This window comes from Pelodiscus sinensis, chromosome 2, assembly GCF_049634645.1.
Source record: "Pelodiscus sinensis isolate JC-2024 chromosome 2, ASM4963464v1, whole genome shotgun sequence".
NCBI lineage: Eukaryota > Metazoa > Chordata > Testudines > Trionychidae > Pelodiscus > Pelodiscus sinensis.
The window spans coordinates 95,340,461-95,363,721 of NC_134712.1; the positions used below are offsets into that span (position 1 = coordinate 95,340,461).

The window sequence follows — 23,261 nt, forward strand, 5'->3', positions numbered from 1 at the left end:
TCCTGCTGGAGCAACATGAGGGCAGTTTGGAAGTACTGTGCCATGAGGCACAGCACGAGATCCGTGAGCCTGGCACTGCATTGCAGCAGCTCTGGCTCCTTGGCGTGAGTGTTGTGGCATCCACAAGGGCAACCAGATCATGAGAAGGCACATGCCCATTGCTTCCCTTTTGTTTCCTGCGAGGAGGGAGGCAGTGGAGCAGTGGCGTGAGAGACGTGGCCAGAGAGAGGAGCCCCTGAAAGCATGTATCACAGCTTGCCTGACCAGGGAGCCACAGGAAGTATCCTCCCTCTTGGTGCCTTTAGAGTGCCTCTTGGGGCTCTAAGTTCTAGACAGGTTCCAATCAGCATAGACACATTATTTCAGAATAATTCCAACTAATTTTGATGCTTCCCAGTCATGGGGATGCGCAATTTCCATTTTCTTACATCGGGAGTTATGATGCCAATGTTAATTATTTCAAAATAATTTCTTAATGTAGGAAGTATTATTGTTTCTGCTTCCTGACTGGATAACAGCACTTTCAGTCTCTTATCTAGCAAAGCACTTAGACCTATTTTGCTGATTCAATGCCTCAAATTATTTCTGACTGATGGGAGAGCATCTACTGCCCTCCCAAATTCACACTGCATTGTAGTGTATATAGTAGACAAACTAAATTTGTCATTATATTTTAAGGGTGAAAAATAGAGAAAAAGATATATGATGGTAATATTTCATCCAGCTTAGTTATTGTTGGACTGTATGGGTATGTCTAGACTACATGGCTCCGTCGACAGAGCTATGTAGAGGAGTTTACTAGACATAGGAAAATGAAGTGTCGATTTAAGTAATCACCACTGCATTTACATCAAAATGGCCACTGCGCTGTGCCGATCAGCTGTTTGGCGGCACAGTGTGGTAGTCTGGATGCTCCGCAGTCGACAATGGAAGCCTTTGTCGACCGCTCCATTATGCCTCGTGGATTATTTAAATCGTCGCTTCATTTTCCTATGTCTAGTAAACTCATCTACATGGCTCCGTCAACGGAGCCATGTAGTATAGACATACCCTATGGGTCTTATTTGTTTTGTAAACCTTATAATAGCTCTTTAATAGACAGCTATTCTCTAGCCTCAGACGTCAATTACAATAGATCAAAAAACTAAAATGTGACTATTTTAAAGTGTAGTTTTCTTTACAGATAGACAGACAATGACAGATTTATGGAAAGTACAAATGGCAGAGGTCTAATATGCTCCTACCCAACTTTAAAAAAAACAAACCTCAGTCTTGCAAGTCAATGGGATTCTTGAGCAAGAAAGAACATTAGGACTAACCCTTACAGTAGTCCAAACCTCATCATTTCAGAATTGCTCCAAACACCATATTTGCTAATGTTTTATCCAGTCTATTTGTAAACATTCTAAGCTCCAAAAGATGAGGCTTTCACCACTAATCTAAGGAAGCTGTACCATAAGGATGAGACCCTCATAATAACTTTCAGAGTTAAATGGAGAAGGTTAAAAATAATCAAAAAGTTTTGTTGAAAATTGCCTCTCTTTTTTTGGTAAAATTATTGCACATATTTTTATTCCCCCACTTCCATTTTCTTAAATGAAAAATGTATTACAAGTCACAGAATGTGTTTCTTTGAGCACTACCTTTACAGCTAATTAAAACTTTCAGTAACATAGTGCAAACCACTTGCCCCAAAACACTCACACACAAGTTACAAAGAAAATTTGAAGTCTGAGTAAATGTGAGTAAAAAACTTCAAATTTTTAAAATATTTGTTCAACACGTTTTTCTTTTTTGACCAGATCTAATAAAATCGATAAGCCTTTGGTTCGATCCCACTTTTCTACAAGTACATGTGAAGATATTACTTTTCTTCCTCCCTATCCTCATTCTCTTTTTCCTTTTCTTGTGGCACAGTTATATTGCAACATTTCACACCTGAATATTGTAAGCTCATCTCTGATATCAGCAAGAATACTGAATGAGAAAGACACTAGATACAGGTTTGAAGCACATCCCTGTACACAAAGATCTCATTCAAATTTTGTGAAAGTACAGATTCTCCATTTATGGTTCAAACCCCTCACATCATTAGATTTTTTTTAAATCAATACATTTGGGCTCCTTTATCTTTGCCATGAATTTTTAGGAGACATGTGGGTCACTTTTTCAAACTTGCCTCTGAAACTACAAGGCTTATCTACATAGTTATTGCACTGCCAGCTGGTGCAGTATAGATTCACCACTTGGCTTGCAGTGTATTAAATGGCCATGTACAAAAGACTTTTGTAAAATGAAAGCTGAAAATTAGGACTTAATGAACTTGTTCATGATTTCTCATGTTTCAAATAAAGCTATTACATGTTAGCACCAATCTGAAGTTTCTTCCTCTCCCCCCCCCCCCCCCCCGCCACCTCCAAGCCTCACCTCAAAAAGATAGGAAACACCAAGGTCTATCATTTACCATCCACTTCATAATGAAATTGTGTAAATTGTTAGGCCAATGAAATGATCAAAGTTAAATGCATAAAGGATATTTCAGATCAAGTCTTTGAAAATTTTCCCGTTAAAAGTTCACTCTCCATTATTTAACCATGTGCTGAATGCCCAACTGTGAGATATTGTATGAGACCTACAGGCATGAGGTACCCATGTCCAGTTGCTTAAGGGTAGAATTTACCATCACTATAAATGACAGCTTCCACAGAACTGTCTGTGGAAGAGGAAAATATAAAAGACAGACTAAATTTACACTGTTCTATTAAATGACAGACTAAAGTTACACTGTTCTATTAAAAGGTATTCAATGACTTAGTGAAAGTCTATAAAAGATGATTTGACAGCTTCACTGAATCATGAAACCAAAAGCAGGGGGGGAAATGCTGTGGCAATGTGTGGGCTATAACATGTTCAGATGGGTTATCAAAATACACTCTGGAAATAGAAAATAAAGTTAGCAAGGAATTAACTTTCAACATGTACTTTAGGTAACTTTTATTCCAACTACTGAAACTCATTGCAGAGTTTCCCTCTGTCTCATTAGCTTTTCTTGACAAATATATTTTATCTTCAACTTCATACTTCCAAGCTCATCTAATGTAAGACACCTTGCACTGTTGTATTGCAAAATGAGTTACTGACATGCAAATAGCAAAATCTCCACTTCTCACTGGAACATCACCCTAAAAAGATCTAATATTCAGTCATAATGTATGAGAACAATTTCCCTTTTACTTGTGGCACTGAACATTGGTTATCAACAAATGCTAAAATATACAAAATATTACATTGATATTGATCATAAAATTAGCTGGCTATGGTCTTAAAAGTTTTCCAAGCATAAGCTCATGGCTTGAAGTAAAGGACCATGTGGAATTTAGACAGCTCTTCCCACAAAAGACAATTTATCCACCTCATAATTGTTTAACTACATACTTAACTAGCCTTATTATAATTGTTAAAAAGTTGTCAAGAAAATGTTTACTGCTCTAATTTTTAGAATTCTGTAAATAACTAAATGTTTGATTCACATAATGTTTAAAAAAGTTTTTAAAAATATTTGGGGGTTGAGCAAAAACAATTTTTAAAATATTTGAGTAAATTACATGCTTTAGATCAAACAAAACACTTAGTTTAATCCAAAATATTTTATTTCAATATTTTTGGAAATTGTATAATAAAATGTTGAAAAAATATAATTTCCAACCAAAATGCTTCATTCAAAATGTCAAAATGAAGTATTTTTGGAGACTTCTTTTAAGGTTCCCTCAGCTTTCAACCAAATCAGCAGAGATGAGACTAAATTAGAAAATATTTCAGTCAATCTCCATATTTTTTGGTGAAAAAAAAGTTAATTCCACTGTAAGATTTTCCTCTACATTTTTGTGTGCGCTATTAGTAGGATTGGAACCTGATTATCTTAACTTTCCACATGAGAATCTCCATCAGCAACATTTCTTAATTGTATCTGTTTAATAACAAATCTATTGTAGCAAACTTATATGCTGTTATTTTAGTTGTGTTATTCAAAATCTTTTCTTATGCAACATTTCTCTCTTACTAGGTCTCCTTTTATCATGGCACTGTGGTATCTATATTTGAGTACTACCTACTAAACCATGATAGTAACAAAGACAGACCATTGATTAAATCTTCCCAACCTATGGTTTCTGCCCCCTTGAAGTTTGAGTCCATAATATTTTCTGATGTCATTAAAGGATTAAACCTCTACTTCTCTTGACATCCCTGACTGATATTGAAATGACATAATGCTATAAAACTGTTACTGTGGCACCACATTTACATTAAACAAAGGTATGACGAGAGGACAGCTGTCCAATGCAAACAAGAAAAAGAGGAACTGGAAAAGAATACCTCCAGAAGAAATCAAGAAACTCACCACACAGACAATATACAAACACTGCAATATCATGCCTACTAAATATAATGGAAATATCTGTGCTCTCCAAGGGTACGTCTAAACTACATGGCTCCGTCGACGGAGCCATGTAGATTTGTTTGTTTGGCAAAGGGAAATGAAGCCGCGATTTAAATAATCGCAGCTTCATTTAAATTTACGTGGCTGCCGCGCTGAGACGACAAACAGCCCTTTATCGACCTCCCCGGTAAATCTCATCCTACAAGGCATAATGGGAAGGTCGATAAAGGGCTTTCAGGTTGGCACGGGAGCGTCCAGACTAGCGCGCTGAGCCGACAAACAGCTGATCAGCTGTTTGTCGTCTCAGCGCGGCAGCCATGTAAATTTAAATGAAGTGGCGATTATTTAAATCGCAGCTTCATTTCCCTTTGCCTACAACCCTCATCTACATGGCTCCATTGATGGAGCCATGTAGTTTAGACACAGCCCAAGAGACTAAATTTTTGTCCCACCAGAGAACCTGATACTTTACTAACATGTGGAGAACTAGGGGAATAATTCTGCCAACTCCATCTTAATGAATTATTTCACACAATAAAAGATTCCACAAAAGAAAGAAGAAGTAAACTGATAGGTAACCCTTCAACAGACAAAACCATCACAACAGATCAGTACATCTAATGCTGCAGGGGCGGGGGGGAAAAGTCAGTCATCTCAAATTTTCTACAAATAGTAATTCTACAACCATCTCTCTACCTCTGAGACGATAGCTACACAGTTTCTGAAATCCAACCACCAGATAGCAAGGAAACCAGCAGACAAAGGAGGTGCTACAAAGGAGGCTAGGGTGTATCAAGGTGAAGCCAGGAGAGGCACTGATACGTGGACAAAAGGAAGGTTTGGAGAGGATGAAGAATGGGTAAAAAGCTGACTACACTGTGGATTTCTTTCAAATAGCTGCAGAAAGGAAAGGCAGTTCTGAAACTTGGGTGAAAATTAAAGAAAGCTGGAAATCAAACCCCACCTGTTTCTTAAGGCCACTCCACAACACATTTGCCCTGTTAAATTAGATAAATGCAGTGACCTCATGTTCAAATGCATACTAAAAGGCAGGAGGGATTAATATTACTAGATAGTGGAGCATCAATTTGCATGACCTACCAACATAGGGAAGGAAATGCCCAGAGGATAATACAGGAGATTATGGATGTAGAAGTAGTCACTATTCACACTGCAGTTTTAATACAAATGGGAAACTTACAAGTACATACTATGATTAAAATATGACCATAAAATCATTGTTGCTACCACTATTATATAATTGCAACAAACCTTATACCAAGTATGACATGTGGCCAGAAAGGGTTAAGCATCTGAAGGCTTAAATGACCCACAGCCAATCTGTAGAGACTTGTTAAAGTATGTAAATGGTAATTAGGGCCCTTCAGTGCTAAGACAGGCTAAAACTTTGAAATACAAACCTATGTTTATTAGAAATAAAGCTAATTGTGTGTTTAGAGATACTAAACATGCACACAGTTCCTGTCTGTTGCTACAGATGTTGGTTCAGATATAAAAATGAATCTTGGGAGAAATAATTTCATTGTCTAGAGGTCTCTTTAAAATTTGTGATAAACTGCTCAATGGATAAGCTTCCTTATGTTAATCCATGTAGTTGATTGCCATGATGTTTGGGAAATAGAAGGTCATTTCAAAGTCTATTGTTCACCCAGGAATGCCCGTTCATGAGGCTGATAGAAGACTATAAAAAGATCCTGGGGACCTGATCCTTTTTATCTCAAGTAAAGTTTCATGCAGGAGTAGCCTAAAACATAAGGATTTAAATCCTAACTGGATCCCTTTGAGTACGATGTTGGACTAAATTCTAACAGAACTCTTTGTAACTACAAAACTCACCATCTCTATTATTAATCTGATCTCAGAGGTCATTCTCTATATGTCTGCATGTATAATCTTTTAACCAGTAATCTTTTCTTTTTTAAATAAAATTTAGTTAGTAAGCATTGGCTATAAGCGTGTAGTTAGGGTAAGATGTGAAACAGTCACTGACATGGGAGATATGTCCAGTTCTTTGAGATTGGTAGAATTTTATTTGTCTTGGGTGTCTGGTTGGAGGCCTAATGCTGGGTTTCTTTAAGGGAACTGTGTTGTTGGCATCTGGGTAACCATTAAGACATTTTAGAGGCTGTTTTGTGCTGATTTGGAATATCTAAGGATTGGACTAACCACCAGCTTTTGGGGAATGGCTCCCCCCATGCTTTGCAGTTCATCCCTAATTGTGTAACCTCAGTTGGCTCCCCTGGAACCTGGGTCACACATGGCAGAAAATACTAAGGAGGACATATCAGGTATTACTTTTAGCCTACAAGCTCTTAACAAATCTGTCTAACTTCTGTTTCTGGCAGTGAGAATACCATAATGATAATTAGTAGCCTACCTAGTCTGGAGGTAGTTAAACTCTATAGGCTGTAAATCAAATGAAAGTTGGAGTTAAAAGCTTTTGATGTTATATGGGCAGAGCACAATAGATGGTGGCAGAACACATTTTTCAGGGATAAGGAGAAAAAAAGGTGTTCTTGAACTCCCTCCATCCCCTTCTTTGTCATTTCAAAAATGAAGCACAATATGAATGAACATTATGACATTAATGGTGGGAGTGCTTAACTGTGCCAAGGACTGCTTACAAATTCTTATGGCTGATATTTACTATACTTTTGTCTTCATGTATGGATATTTGTTCTGAGGTATGCTGAAACGTATCACAAAAGGAGGGATGTACTGTTATTTTAATGCATGTAGCTCAATCTATAAAGGTTAACAAGGAAACCTGAAGGGGCCCATGAATGCCTATGTGACTGGAAAGAAATACAGAGGAGAATGTTTTGGTTGATTTTGAGTGTTCAGAAATTAACACAGCTAAATTGAAAATTGGCAAATTGTGCCCCATGTTATCACTCAAAACATATCTTGGGCAGGGGAAATTGGTTTTGTAACATAATTAAATATTCTGCAATTGATGCATTGGAGAGACTTGAAGAAATCAGCAGAAGTTGTACGGGGCACTGCTCAGGAAACAAGCAAGAAGTCACATATCAACATGGTAAGTGTGGATGAGGGAGGGAATCTATCACAAGGGTGGGAAAAGATATTAAAACAGTAGAATCCAATACCTCGTGGGATGACAATCCATTCTAACATGAAGACTTAAACACTCACAGATAATCATGTGTCTTATAGAAGGTTTAGTTTTCTGTGTTTTATTTGGTAGGAAGATTTGTGTATATATTGTGACAGGGTCAGGACAGATGGCTACAAGAAAGTTGCAGAAAGCTGGTGTATTAGCCTCAGCTTATACAAGTTCCTGATTCCCAGGTAACTAAACAAGGTCTACCCTAGGTTAATTAAGACATCTGGAGTCAATCAAAAGCTGCTAGAACCAGGTGAGATTGGCTCCAGGTATCCCAATCAAACCTATCAAGGATCAGCTGAAACTGGTTAAAAGTCCCATTAGTCAGTTTAGTAGCACAGACTAGAGAACAGTAGCTGGAGAACAGTAGAGGTGCTGTCAGGTACCAAAAGAGAATCCTACAGGACCAAAGCAAGGGGCAGGGAGAGACCTAGGGAACAGACCTTTCAGGCTCCAGAAGTCCAAGGGAAAAAACAAGAAAGACAGAGTGAAGAAATCCAGTCTGCTTGCCTCCATGTCCAGAGAGGCCACCAGAGCTTTTCCCCTTCCATTCCCATGCAATGATGAGAGTGGCTAAATCAGACTATGGCTTGCCCCTGAAGTAAAGAGGTTACACAGAGCTGTAGTGAGCAATTAGACTGTGAGTTCTCATCTTCCTAGACAGGGAGAGATAATGTTCAGCCTACCACTACCCAGAAACACAAGGTCTACTGTGTGAAATTAGGAGATTTGTCACAACTGATGTCAGAGGTATGATTTCTTAATAGTGCAAAGGGTTAGGTTTGGGAGGAAAGACATTTTTTATTGTTGTTTCCAGCCCTTTATACAATGAATGAGGTAGGGAGGGACTAGTATAGTCCATGGTAATCCAGCAGCCAGCCACTGGGGCTTAAGAGTCAGCCCAGCAGGAGTTCCAGCAATGACAGCATGAAACCAACCAACTGTTGAAGAATCAGGTGGCCAAGGTTTGAGCCATTCAATGAGAAGTAATGGACACAGTAAACCCTGAACCACCTTGGTCCAAGGACTGGGGGGACGAGAGGGTGAAGGGCCACCATCTGTCTATCGAAGATGACAATCGAGGATGATGTGGAAGACTACCTCCTTACCTTTCAGCAGACATTCCTCACCCAAGGACCAGTTGGCCAATATCTTTGTCCCTTTGTTATGTGGGGAGACTCATACCCTCTGAGATTATGGACAGCTGCACCAGACTAAAGGCAGAAATCCTGGCTTTATTAGGAGTGAGAGCAGCACTATGATTTCAGAGATACTATGAACAGAGGTACCAAGAAAGCAAGCCTCTGAGATCCAAACTATTCAACCTCATGCCAAAGTAGCTGCAACCAAAGGGGTGAGCCAAAGGAGATGTGATCCAAATGAGATTCTAGACATTCTGGCCATAAGCCAGATCCCTCCTCCAATGATGAAGTAGTCACCCTGGTGAAAAGATGAACAATGGCCAGGGAATTTTCTCCACTACCTTGAAGGAGGATTCTCCCTGAAGCAATCGATGTGTCCTGATCCCAGAAGTTTGGACAGACAGAGCACCTGGGGAGTTGTAGGTAGAAGAGGAATGGAGCCACTGATCAACCACAGGCCCTGAAGGGATGAAGCAGAGTGAGCAGAGAGAACTAGGCTCTGTATGCTAAAGGACAGAGAGAAGCCTAGGCTCACCTACAAGTGTTATGCACATGGGGAATTGAAGCACACAGCAGTACAATACCCCAATGTCAAGGAACCCAAGCAGTGTAACATGGGAGCCTGGGAGGACACGTGTTTCCTGATCCACCTCAAGGGGGTTGCATTGACCTCGCATAAATACATGAGGCCTGTAAAACTAAATGGAGTAGAGACCACAGCACTCAGATTCTGGGAGTGCTATCGCTCTTAAATTGGGGAAACAACAGACAGTTGCTACAAGCCAAGTGCACAGGAGTAATGTGCATCCATGGTGCAGTTAGTTATTACCCACCATCCCAGTGGAAACTGAGGTTTAGGGAAACCATATCAGGGTAATAGCTGGTGCAGTCCCAAAACTACTGCATAGTCAGAGAGAGGGATTTCCTGAGGTTTGGAAGGTTATTCTGTCCAGAAGGGTTGGAAGAAAGGGTCTATCCTTTTAGTAGGCAGAATGACCATACATCCCAAACATCTCTCTTCTCCATCTAATATGGAAGTTTTCTGAGACAAGGCACTTTATTGATCAGTGTGGTATGAAGAAAAACATAAGCATACCAATGCAAATGCCCATAAGCCACCATGTCACCTGAGACATAATAGACCTATATCAAACAAAACAATCCATCTCCTGTTTCTCATGGACTCATTTGAGATTTGTTTAATTCTAAGTTAGTTGTCCACATATGGGCTATGTCTACACTGGCCCCAAATTCCGGAAAAGGGATGCAAAGCAGGTAAGTCAGCATAGGGAAATCCGCAGGGGATTTAAATATCCCCCGCGGATTTAAATAAACATGTCCGCCACTTTTTTTCCGGCTTGGGGAAAAGCCGGAAAAAAGCGTCTAGACTGGCGCGATCCTCCGGAATAAAGCCCTTTTCCGGAGGATCTCTTATTCCTGAAGGTAGGAAGGTAGGATCTCTTATTCCTGAAGCGCCAGTCTAGATGCTTTTTTCCGGCTTTTCCCCAAGCCGGAAAAAAAGTGGCGGACATGTTTATTTAAATCCGCGGGGGATATTTAAATCCCCCGCAGATTTCCCTATGCTGACTTACCTGCTTTGCATCCCTTTTCCGGAATTTGGGGCCAGTGTAGACATAGCCATGGAGTGTACTGGATTTTTTGTTTCCAAAATTAGTTTATTTTCTTTAGGACATTACATTAGTAGATATGTCAACAGCAGGTTTTCTTCTGAGAATATGAGTAAGCCTCCCAGCTGGCTGCTCGAGTCCAACTCATCAGGATCTTATATACAATCAAAGAGGGGGAAAAAAAATCACAGAATGAACCCAAGAGCACGGCAGATCACTCTCTCTTCCTTCAGAGAGCCTTTGTTAGGCCATAGCCAGTTCAGCACCCACAAGTAAGTCACTAGTAATGGTTCAGCACCGGTCCTCCTCTTCCCTCAAAGTGAGTTTTGACAGGCAAAGGACATCTGAGTAGCTCCTGCCTTCAGCCAGGTCCTCTCCAAGACCTGAGGACTTCAGGTCTGCTTTCCAAAGTCTGCCAGCCTCTCACCTGGGCTTCTGCCTTTTACATACTCCCTCCGGGTATATCTACACTACAGTGTTATTTTGAAATATCTTATTTTGAAATAGCTTATTGTAGCCAGACAGACCCACTCCCCCCCCCCCCCCCCCCCCCGCCCATCTCATCCATCTTATTTGCCTCTCTGAGGTTCCTGAAGCATACAGGACAGAGAAGGAGCAATAAAATCAGCATAGTCTATGCTGGCTCATCTGATCCTGAGAAGCTGAAAACATAGATATGAGAAAAGAGTGATTAAGGCAATAAGCTGGCCTCGAGGCTGCGAGAACTGCCCCGGCTGACACCCACAGTCTCTGGGAGAGGAATCTCACACTGAGAAAAGAATGCCCAGTACTTCCAATTTAGTTCTCTCTCTTACAAGTGTAAATTAAGTTCACAACTCCCTTGTAAGAACTGGTGTCCCAAAAGACAGACCAGCACTATTTGGCATCACAGATAAGAAAGAGAAATACATGACCCCATGGGTATAAAGATGGGTCCAGCAGCACACTCACTTTGAGTGTCAATCTACCCTCTACCTGCTGGTCGGGTTAGATATTTGACCTCCCGAGGTTCCCTGGGGACGCCCACCTCATATTTGTCTTTCGTAGGAATCGAGGGACCAGCCCTGGCCTGACACGCTGGAGTCGAGAGGCACAGAAGGGGGTAAAAATTGTATCTGGATGTGGTCCTTTGTCTTAACTGTACACATAGACTTAGAGCTCTTTAAATATTAAGCTGTCACTTGGTACCATTATTTCTATTTTCTATCTTTATTTTCTTTGTAACCATTTTTAAGATCTATATTTGCTAGCAGTTAAGAGAGAGAGCAATAACCATTGTAACCATATGATTTATAAGCTTCCTTAATAAACCTGTAACTGTTTAAGCTTTAACCTGACTCCTTCAGTTGCTGTAACAGAACCAAACACAATTTAAAAGAACTTCAGCCGGTCATAAGGGACAGGTATAGGAAGAGCTTGGGCATTTGGATTGTCACTCCCAGGTGACAGATCCGTTGGGGCATCTCTCAGTCTTTCCTAGACTGCCCACTGCGAAGGGATCCTGTATTCTAGCAGCTAAAATCTGAGATGTAATAGGCTCTTCCTATAAACCCAGGGCATCTGTCAGCCTGTTGGCTGCCTTCTGCGATGGGACCCCGGTCCTAGCAGTAAAGTCACGGTCGTTAAACCTTTTTCCTCGGTAAGACACACACTGCCCTGACCGTCGGCTGACACTTATTTTGAAATAACGCATCTAGACAGCAAAACGCTATTTCAAAATGTATTTTGTATTTTGAAATAGCACGTCTACACTGACAGGATGCTGAATCACATTTAAGGCCAGCCGGAACCAGTTTTGGCAGGGAATCAGGTCAGGAGTTAGCCTCAGGCAGCAGCCACATATGGTATCTGAGACCTGTGCTTAAAGAGACCCCCCTGGACAACCGGTTCTAAGGTTTCCCTGCTTGCTTGCCTGCCACACTGAGGGACAGCAAAGCATTTTTTTTCCTCTGTGTGCTCTGGTTGCCCTCACTCAGGACAGCACAGCACTCTGCAGCACATGCCGCCCCTGGGCTCTCTGATGCTTCTTCTGGACATGTTGCTGCAAGCCTGGTAGCACATTCTGCAGACAGTAACAGTCTCCCTGGTGTGCCCCACTGGGGACTTGGGCCTCATTCCTCCCTCATGTCCTTCCACTTACCCCTCCCTAACCCCCCTTCCTGCTGTACAATAAAAGACATGTGTTTATTACAACAAAGCCTCTTTATTGAACAAAACTGCGGTGGAGGGGGATTAAACTGAGGTGAGACTGGGGAAAGAAGGCGGGATAGGGGAGGGGAAACCTGGGAGGAGAGAGCTGGCAGGGGGAAGCAAAGAAAGGAAAGGGGAGGAGAAGCTCAGGGTTGGGGGTCTCACCAGCCCAACAATCTCCCAGCACCATGAGTGCGGGGGTTTCGGTGTCCCTGGGAGTGCGGGGAGGAAGAAGCAGGATGGAGAGAAGGAGTGGGAGCAAGAGCAATAGCCAGGGAGGCAGCAAGCTCTACCCTAGGGTCGATGACCACCTGGGGGGCACGGACCGTCCTGCCCCCTAGGATGCAGTCCATGGCATCAAAATAGGGGCAGAGGTCTGGAGCTGCCCCTGGTTCGGAGCTGCCCCCTATGGCCCTGGCATACGCCTGCTGCAGCTCCTTTATTTTCATGTGAATCTGCTCCTGGATTCACATGTGGCCTTTGGTGGCCAGACTGGCAGCCATCCGCCTGTAGATGGTTGCATTCCTCCGTTTCATGTGGAGATCATAGACATTGGAGGCATCCCCCCAAACCCGAATTAGGTCCCTGATCTCCACACTGGACCAGGCAAGCGCTCGCCTTTTCCAGCCCCTGCCAGGCTCCTGGGAGCTGGCAGACTGGTCCAGAGAAGCGGTGGAGGTCTGGCTGGCACTGGCTGCCTGGCTCATGCTGGGGCCAGTGGGTCAGGTGCAGCGACTGCTGGCTCTGGGCTGGCAGGCTTGGAGCTGACACAGGCACTGTGGCCAGAGTCTGCCCCTTTAAGGGCTCTGGGGAAAGAGGGAGGGAGAGGAGTTTTCTTGGTTGTGCCCAGAGTGGCCACCAGGGCATCCTGGGAAGGGCTGGAGTCTACCTATTTCAAAATAAGTGTCTACACAGTGCTTATTTTGAAATTGCAATTTCAAAATTGGTGCTATTCCTCGTGGTATGAGGTTTACCAATTTCGAAGTAAGCCTTCTGCTATTTCAATTTAATTTTGAAATAGCGGTTTGGCTGTGTAGACGCTGGTAAAGTTATTTCAGAATAAGGGCTGTTATTTCAAAATAACTTTGCTGTGTATACATACCCTCTAGGATTGACCTCTTGGAGATGCGGCAGGGTGGGTTATTTGAGCACAGAGCTATTCATGCCCCATCACAAGATTCCAAAGCTTTATGTTGGTAAAAACTTTATTTCAGGAACTATTCAAATTTATCATGAGATAATATATGTGTAGCTTTTAATATGTGTTCCAGGGGTATTTTAAGAAAAATGAAGTTCATATCACCTAACTCTGGAAATTAGCCAAATACACATTTATTTCAACCCTCTTTTGCACATTTCTCCTTGATTTAAAGCAAAGGTCATCACAAAGTGTCAGCCAGTGCAACTTCCAGGTTTTGAGATGTGACTACTTATTGAAATACTGACATCTTTGAGCATTCAACATCCATCAGGTTAAGCTTCCCTCTAATAACCAATTTATTTGCTGCAAACTCCTCAAGCAGAAAAGCCCTCACTAGGTACCACATTAACTCAGTCAACCCCCCATCCCAAAAATAAACAGTTGAAAAAATTATAGTTGCGTCTCTCTGGTGTAATTTGTTTGGAGCCAATGAAGCTTTGTCAAGCCTGCCTCATTTAAATCCGCCCACCTCCATATTTATCGAGAGAAATGCAAAGCTTCTCATTGAGCTTTATCAACCATTCATATTTATTATTCATTTAAAGGATTGTTTCAGTTGAAATATTAGTCTATGTGCAATAGATTGTGCAACAGCTTTTAAAGTCTTCAGCAAGAGAGATGGTGTATTTGTTTCAATGGGGTGAGACATACCAAACAAGTCATTTTCTTCTGAGTGGATCTAACTCTTCTAATGTTGCTGGACTAAAAGTTAAAACCTGGGAGAAGGATTCTGTCACTTCTCATCAGGCCTGACTTCTGGGATGGATAGAGGAAGAGTGAGTTACATAATTTCTTACCCCATCTTTCCCTGTCTCTGTAGAATATTAGTCTTCTTGTTACATTTCAACTTGCCTCATGCTACTGAATTTTCCCAGACAGCAGAGGTCAGAAGCTACTCAACTCTGCTGTGGAGTTTCTCTTATCAGATTTCTAGCACTTCTAATCAGATGGTTGGGGGGGAGGGGGAGGAAGGGGCAGGGGAGGAGAGAATGAACCTCTTTGGGGATTTATGCTTCTAAAAATGACAACCAAAGCCATAAAAGAGCACAGGGAGATTGTGACTGGTAGCTATACTCACTGACAGATGGTGCTGCCGCACTGGTGGTTCTAATGATTAGCTGAGTCAGGCCGAGCCCCTTTCCAGCAGGTACACCCTGTGGGGTTCTGCTCTGTAGCTCTACTCTGTTCTCTGAAGTCACAGCTGTCCTCTTAGTAACACGGACTCCAGGCAAGTCATTATGTGGTTTCTCCATCCATGGGAAGATGTATGAAGTTTCCAGCTCTCCATCCATCTCAGGCAGTCTTCTGCTTCATTGCCTCATGGTGCTATTCCAATAGCAATTAGCAGAGGAACCTGGGGCCGGCCTCTACTCCAGGTTCTGGCTCAAGAGCCCTCTGCACAGCAGCTAAGGTGCATTCCCTGCACCTTGCTGCCTTTCCCTGAGCTGCTTCCATACTCCCCAGTTTTCTGGGTTTGCTAATCTATTTACTCGCTCCTCCTATGAAATAACCTGAGGCAGTTGATCTCAGCAGCCCCCTTCCTTTCAGGGAGGGACTGAAGACCTCTAGACTCCAGACTTCCTGTATACTTATCAGCTCCTTGGCTTTACAGAAGCTCTGCCTGTTTCCACACAGGTGAGCTTCCCCTAATTTGGGTTTTCCTCTCAGCCTTCAGACTAACAGGTTAATTGGCCTATCTGGCCTCTGTTAAACCAGTTCAATACAAGCATGGGCTGGACACCCTATCACAGTCATTACATGAGCTAGCCTGAGCGGAACATTTGCAAGCTTTACAAAAAAAAAAAAAAAAAAAAATGATTACAACAATATAGAAACCATCTATTTTGAGGAGGAGGAGTTGTCTTCTGTTCACAACATTTTTTTGACTTTGTTCTTCAGTATAGAATTTTTTGAAATCTCAAAAATTCTTGTAAGATGTGAAAACCATTTCCTGAGCACCTGTACCTAGTATGAGTTTTGCCACTGACATAAATGGCCCAAGATTTCAGTCATTAGTGGTAGTGGTATTAATACACAGCACCGTTCTGAGAGGTCTGATCTCTACTGGGTGTGACAGGTATTGAAATGACATGGAAGATCTTTGGGGAATCAGTAACACAAGGACTTCTTGGTGCCAAGTGGCACTGAGCATAGGGGGTGTATAAGGTTTCAACAGGATCCCCGGACATAGCTCACCAAAGGGTGAAATGTGGTTTCTGACAAGAGCCAGTGGCCCTTTGTTCTTCATATTCACTGCAAAATATTAGCAGATAATATTTGAAGAGTTCTGTTTCTATAGTTTTGGATTTAAGGCAGGTCACCAGGAGATGCTGCCAAAAGATAGGAACAAAATGGGCAGCTGCCCTGGGGTCTGACGATTTAAAAGGCCTCGGGGCTCTGTCTGCTACTGGCACTGCTCCCTTGATGACAGAGCCCTGAGCCCTCTGAATCACCACTGGAGCCCTGGGCAGTGCCAAAGGGCTGACTGGAGAGATTAGCCCTCAGCCTATTCCACCCAAGCCCCTGCTCCTTCTGGGATCCCAGAGCCTTGGCCTCTCCAGGCCTGCTGAAGTCTGTCCTCAGCCATGGACACACTTCAGACAGGGAGAAGGCACCAATTGCTTATTTGCCATGTGTGTATCATGTGTCTCATAATGGATATTTATTTGCATACTAAGCCAAATGCCTATCAAAATATTCTGAAGCCTGCAAGACAAAAAAGCAACAGAAAAACCAAACAAGCAGAGGTAGGGGTGCCCTGGTTATGAGTAAAGACTATGATTGCTCAGGTATATACGGAAAAACAGAATCCTAGAAGACAAACTGACAGCGTGTCTGTCCCATAGATGGAGAGTTATAGCCAAGTCTGGTTATAAAGAGCTGCAAGCAATCTAAGTACGCATTACTCTACAGGACATGAGAATATCTTAGTAATTAAGTCTAGTCTCTACAGTGCATGTTACGATTTTTAATATGTAACCATTTGTTTCTTATACGTGCTGTTAATTGAATTTCCATGTGTTGTTAAAAAAAACCTTTGTACTTGATTGCAATTATAAACATAGTTAATTGCAGTAAATGAAGCTGAGCAGTTGATCTGAGATGGAACGGCTAAGCTCAGGTGGACTGTTTCTTTGCAAGAAGTCCATCTGTGCATCCTGCAAGTGTCGCATGGACACTCAAGGGAGCCATGAAGAGCACTCAGGAATTGGAATGTGTCGATTGCTAACCCGTGGAAAGAGATCCATAAGGAGAGTGTTTGTGTTGCCTGTGGAGTGGGGAGGTGACCCACAGGCAGGCATAGACAAGGCTTCCTCACACTGAGAGCAGATGGTAGCAAGCTGCCTCACATCCCTGGGTACCCTGGGAAGCACCACAGTGCCCAAAAGAACATTCAGATTTATGGCTTCTGATCTTGCCTTGAGCTCCATGCAATTGGACTCCTACAGCTGCACTCACTTGTCTGGGTATCATGGAGTTAGTAATAAAGTAAAAATATTGATTACATTTTAACCCTAACAGTGTCCTGTAAGTGACTTGCCACAAGATGCCAGAATATGCTACTATTGGAACTGAATGGGTCAAATATTTTTTTCTTCTTACTATATAATGTCCATCTGTCTGTCTATCCATCAATCCATCTGTGAGTCTATTTCTTAAATAACTCCTTCTAGCTGGTAAGAGTTAGGACCACCACATTTGGTATGTAGTTTCCTATTATCATAACTTAAAGCAAGGTCAGGGTTTGGGTATGCCAGGATAATGAGATGTGTAGGGAATGCTTCAGTTTCATATCAAATGGGCCAGCAGGAAGCATCTCAGAATCATACTAGCAGCTTTCCACCCTTGGCATGAGGTATTTTACCCCCTTCTGGCAAACATCCAGTGATGTGTTCTACTGAGATTAACCTATGTAGGAATGAAACTTTAGCATAAGCAACTATTTTGGAATCTAAAAACTACTTCTAGAAATATTATTTCTGAAGAACATATTCATTTCCTCTCTGGGTGATTAGCATGGCTTCTTTGCCTAGCCAGAAAGTCAAGGAGCAATTTCCCTCTAATCATCAGTTGCAGACTTGTTCAGAAAGACTTGTGGCAATAGCAGTGCAAAAGTGGCCAACTTTAAAAAAATGCATATGTCAAATACTCACACATAGCCGGGTTAGTTTGTAACAGAAAAAATTTAAAAAACAACAAATAGACTAGTAGTACCTTAAAGACTAACAAAACATGTAGATTTTTCAGTGCACAGCCCACTTCTTCAGATGACAGGAGTCCAGATAGTCATAGCTGATATTACTTTTTGCTAGACTTAAAACATAAAATAATAGCTTCCCTTCACAAGTGTTTTAATGTCCACCTCTGTCATTTTTAGAAATGAAAATCAACCAAATAGCATCAAGCACATCTTATACATTTACCACAAAAATGTTTTAACAGTGTGCAAAAGAATAAATTATTTTGCTGCTGCTATTACATGCCGAAGTAAAAATAAATAAAAAAGCAGAAAAAATGGAAGACATTTATCAGCAGCATCTTCTATTATTATTATTATTATTATACAGTCTATGAGATGTTAAACTACTTCTGAGAAATTTAATATTGCCCATGTTTTCCGACTAGACAGAAGCATGAACAGGTAGCAAGGTTAAGTATTTTGTATAAAGATAATCTCATATTATCCCACAACTAATATGTACATGTCTCATCAGAAAGGATTTAACCATGTGCTATCCAAAAGCCTTAGCAAAATAGTTCTAGGGAAAAATATTTTTTTTTGTTAAAAATAATATTTGTTTATTCATTCATTTATTTATCTTATTTAGTATGCCCATTGAAACCAAACTATCTTAATTTTGCCCACTGAAGAACTGAACAGCCTGTTAAATTAATTATAGACAAAAATTATTTGCTGAAAAATCCTGAATATATGATAAACTGTACTGACTATAAGGTTTTGAGAATAAAGATTACAAGAACCATTTAGATTAAAACATTATTTTTTCTATTCCTTCGCAATAAAAGTTGGGGTTGAAATTGCTTATCCTATGTCTCAGTCCCCAAACAGAATTCTTTTAGAAAGTTTCAGCAAAATCTGCTAAACTCAGATTAAACTAAATTAGCTGTTAGTAAATACTGAATTTTTTAGATCAGAGGAATTTGTGTATTACTATATTGCCAGTATGTATTTTTTGTAATACGTATGAATACATTTCACATTTACATTAGATGCTATAATGCTAAACAATGAGGTTGTTATGATGTTTTTGTTTGCTTTTATTTTAACCATTGGCCACCGTGTTATGTATTCTGAATACTGCATTAGGGGTAGATTTTAAAAGTGTACATTTTTCTGTTTTGAACAAGTCATAAGGCAACTTTCCATACTTCCATAATCAATTACTGCTGAAATTTCAATTTTGACCTAATTAAGCTGAAATGATGATTGAGAATGCTTATGATTTGTTTCAGAGAAGCTAATTTAGAAACACAAAAAGTGATATCAATTCAATTCTTGCCAAGTTTAAGTGCAATATTTTTTCCTGGTTTGCCGTGATCAACAACATTTGCCAGGAACATAATCCTACAGACTTTAAGCCCTCTGTTGCAATCTAGAAAGAACTTAAAACACATATTAACCTTAATCATGTGAATAGTCCTATTGGGAATTTCCATGGGACCATTCGTGCACTCAGAATTAAGCATGTGCTTAAGTCCTTTGCTAGATCAAGCAAATCCCATCACATCCTGGCCCTGGGGAGGTGGGGCTCAAACCCACAACACTGTCAGGATCAGAGGGCCAATATTTCAGTTGCAATGGTATAAGAGCACCTTGTGCAAATTAGAATATATACATTCAATTACAAATGAAGATGCAGCAACTTGATTCTTGATATCTGAAAGGGATTTGTGCCTACTAGAGAGACAGGGTAGATATTTACGGAGATTAAAATTGTTTGGGCAGCTGGCAGAAATATGACCTAAAAAGACATACAACTTATTTTTCTTTCCTTCATTTCTTGTTTTTAAAACTTGCATGGAAATTCCTTCCACTCTTAATTCTCCCTCTGTTTAAGAATTTCCATTTTGCTGCATTTCCCATTCTCCAGCCCGTTGATAGTAAATATTCTGGTTCTAGAATGAAGGGTTTCTACCTGAGTAGTTGTTTTGCAGGCTGCTGAATTAGTATACGGATAAGCTCTACAAGAGTCCGATATCAGAGAGTCCATGCTACAAAAAAAAAAAAAAAAAAAAAAGTTCTATGTCTAACAGTAGACAAAACATGGAGCATCAATTATACTGCCATCAGCAATATCAATGTTCAGTAAGTGGAGTTATGAATTCATAATTAACAAATCAAGATAATAGAATCATAGCAATGTAGACTGGAAGAGACCCAGAAAGGACATTGAATGCAGTCCTTGCCCCAAAGCAGAATTAAGCACACCTAGACCGTTCCTAACAGATCACTGTCTAACCTGTTTTTAAAACCTTTCAAAGATAGGAATTTCACAACATCCCTTGGTAATTTGTTCTAGTGCTTAATTATCCTTATAGTTAGAAAGTTTTTTCCCCTAATATCTAACCTAAGTCTGCTTTGCTGCAAACTTGTCTTTACATTGATGGACATGGAGAACAATGGATCACTGTCCTCTTTATAACAAACATTTGTGTATTTGAAAACTGTTATGTCCCCTCTCCTAGTCTTCTCTTTGCTATACTAAACATGCCTCTTCCCTTCAACCTTTTCTCATACATCATGGTTTTTTAAACTTCATTTTTTTTGCTCTCTGGAATCTCTCCAATTTGTTCACATCCTTCCTAAACTGTTCACATCCTTCCTATACCCAAAACTGGACACAATGTTTCCCTGAAGGTCTCAGGAGTGCCAAGTACAGTGGAATAGTTATCTACCATGCAGGGGAGCTGATAAGATGCTGGGTCCCTAGGCAATGTGGTGAGGGAACTCAGCTTCACTGTAGCAGCAGCCATAGTCAGGAGCCTGGGCCCTTTAGAATTGCCAGGCCCTGGGGCAATTACTCCCTTTGCCCCCCTCCCGTTCTCTGGGAGAGCAGCCTCAAAACTGAGATAAAAAATTGTCTATAGCCTCATCATTTGGCATGCAGGATCCACTATAACACTCCAAAATCATACTGTTGTTTCACATTCAATTTATGGTCCACTGTAATCCCCCACATCTTTTTCTGTGGTACTGCTGCCTACCAATTACTTTCCAGTTTGTAGTTGTGCATTTGATTTTCCCTTTCTAAGTGTAATACTTTGCATTTATTGTATTTCATCTTGTTGATTTCAGACCAATGCTCTAATATGTCAAAGTCAGTTTGAATTCTAATCCTGTCCTCCAAAGTGCTTGAACCCCTCCCAGCTTGGTGTCATCTGCATACTTTATTAGTATACTGTCTGCACTACTGTCTAAGGGTACGTCTAGACTACAGGGTTTTGTCGACAGAAGTTTTGTCGATAGATACTGTAGACAAAGCTTCTGTCGACAAAGAGCGTCTAGATTACATTCAGTTCTGTCAACAAAGCAAGCTGCTTTGTCGACAAAAGCCTGTAGTCTAGACGTATCCCTAGATGCAATAACACCTTCTGTCGACAGAACTCTGTTGACAAAAGGCGTTATGCCTCGTAAAATGAGGTTTACCAGCGTCGACAAAAAATGCTGAGTTCTGTCGATGTTATGTCTGTAGACGCAGGTATAGTTTTGTCGACAAAAGTCCACTTTTGTCGACAAAACTCTGTAGTCTAGACACACCCTAAGGGTACGTCTACACCACATGGCTATTTTTGATAGCTATCATACATCTTAACAAGCCACCAGTTATTTCGAAAAATATTTTGAAATAACGGGCACACATTCCAGAAGGGTTAAGGGATGCATTGAAATTGTACGTTGTTTCAAAATTTGGCACTGTGCAGACGTGCCAAATTTCAAATTTCAAAATAGATTTGAAATAAGATACGCAATTTGCGTAGCACAAATTGAGTATCTTATTTCAAGTTTAGGATGCTGTGTAGACCTACCCTAAGTTATTAATGAAAATAACAAATAATTCCAGAACTAGGACAGATCCCCAGAAGAACCCTATAAGATATGCCCTCAGAGTATGATAGCAATCAATATGATAACTACTCACTGAGTATGGTTTTTCCATCATTTTGCTTATGAGAATGTTATATAGGACTGCATCAAAAGTTTTAGTAATATACAAATATATCAGGTCTATTGCTTCTCCCTATGTTCTAGGATTATCACTCTTCTTCCTTTTACTACTGTCCAGCTATCTCCAAATAACTACAAAAACAGTGAAACATGGCAGCATGATCTCATTGAATTACATTATTCATTCATTCAGTTTAAAAAAATGCTTACACATGTACTTAAATCTATTCATACTCAGGAACACCCATAAGCTTATTCTTAATTTTAAGCATGTTTTTAAATCCCACTTAAATTGCACTTAAATAAATTGATATGGCTTTCTGAGGATGCATTCAGGTCCTTTAATGGTATGGGACTATAGTCCTGATTCATTTCAGCATCTGACCTGTCTTTAAACACACCAAGTAAGGCTAAGAGTTGAACAAAGCTGGCTTTATGCTTTTGCCTTCAAAATGGGACAGAGAACTCCTAAAAGGCTGCCCTAACGTGCATCCTGCTGAAAAAGCTCCCCTCTGTCCTGCTGCCAACTACAAACAGCTGTGATTTAAGAACACCATAGCCACATCCCAACCTCCCTCTCCCTCAATATACTCTCTGAATAGGGGTTCTATACCTGGTGGTATTTAACTACTTGATCACATACTTTAGCATTTCTCAAACAATGCAAAACAGTGCTTTGATCCCATTAATGTTAGATGAATGTGTAGAATCCTCTAGTATAGTAAACTATTCTGTCTCCCCCAGAGACACTCCATGCAAGTTATTTATTTCCATAGAATGTATATAAAAACCCATACATAGTCCACATACTGCAGAGGAAATATTGTCACAAAGCATAATCAAAATGAGCTAGGTTTAGAATTACATTTAATTCTAAAACTTTCAGTGAGGCTTCATTAATACATCTAACAGTAAATACACTGGGTTTATTCTTCAGTTAACATATATTACTTTAAATACGTAGTAGCTGTTCCTCTGCCAGAGCAATTCTCACCTGAGGCTTTAAGCCACTATGACCCCGTTCCCAGGTGTGGAAGTGCTGGAACGAGAGTGACACTCTCACCCATTTATCACTAACTACAACTGAATCACTTGCACCTATGTCATGTCAGCTTCTGTGGTTAAAATCCCTTTTAAGGCACATGTACTTCACCAGCTGCAGCTGTGTAACTTTTGAATTAGACACCTGGAAATTCACACACATATGTCCTCAATCACCAGGGAAAGTTTAACTTTTTTTTAATAGGAAGTCAATTCAATAACCAAAGAAAGTTATAACAACTGACAGGGCTGATGAGAGTTTGAGGATGAGTCACACGAATGATA

At 40.7% G+C, this 23,261-nt stretch overlaps 1 long non-coding RNA gene across 1 annotated transcript in view; it reads right to left on the bottom strand.

Moving 5' to 3' along the window:
* LOC142826748 (uncharacterized) overlaps positions 1-22,997 on the bottom strand; it is a 134,256-nt gene extending 111,259 nt beyond the window's left edge. The window contains exons 1-2 of the long non-coding RNA XR_012900980.1: positions 22,930-22,997; positions 19,906-19,981 (exon numbers count right to left, since the gene is read on the bottom strand). This is a non-coding gene — a long non-coding RNA (uncharacterized LOC142826748). The remainder of the gene's footprint in view (positions 1-19,905; positions 19,982-22,929) is intronic.
* Positions 22,998-23,261: the final 264 nt, after the last annotated feature.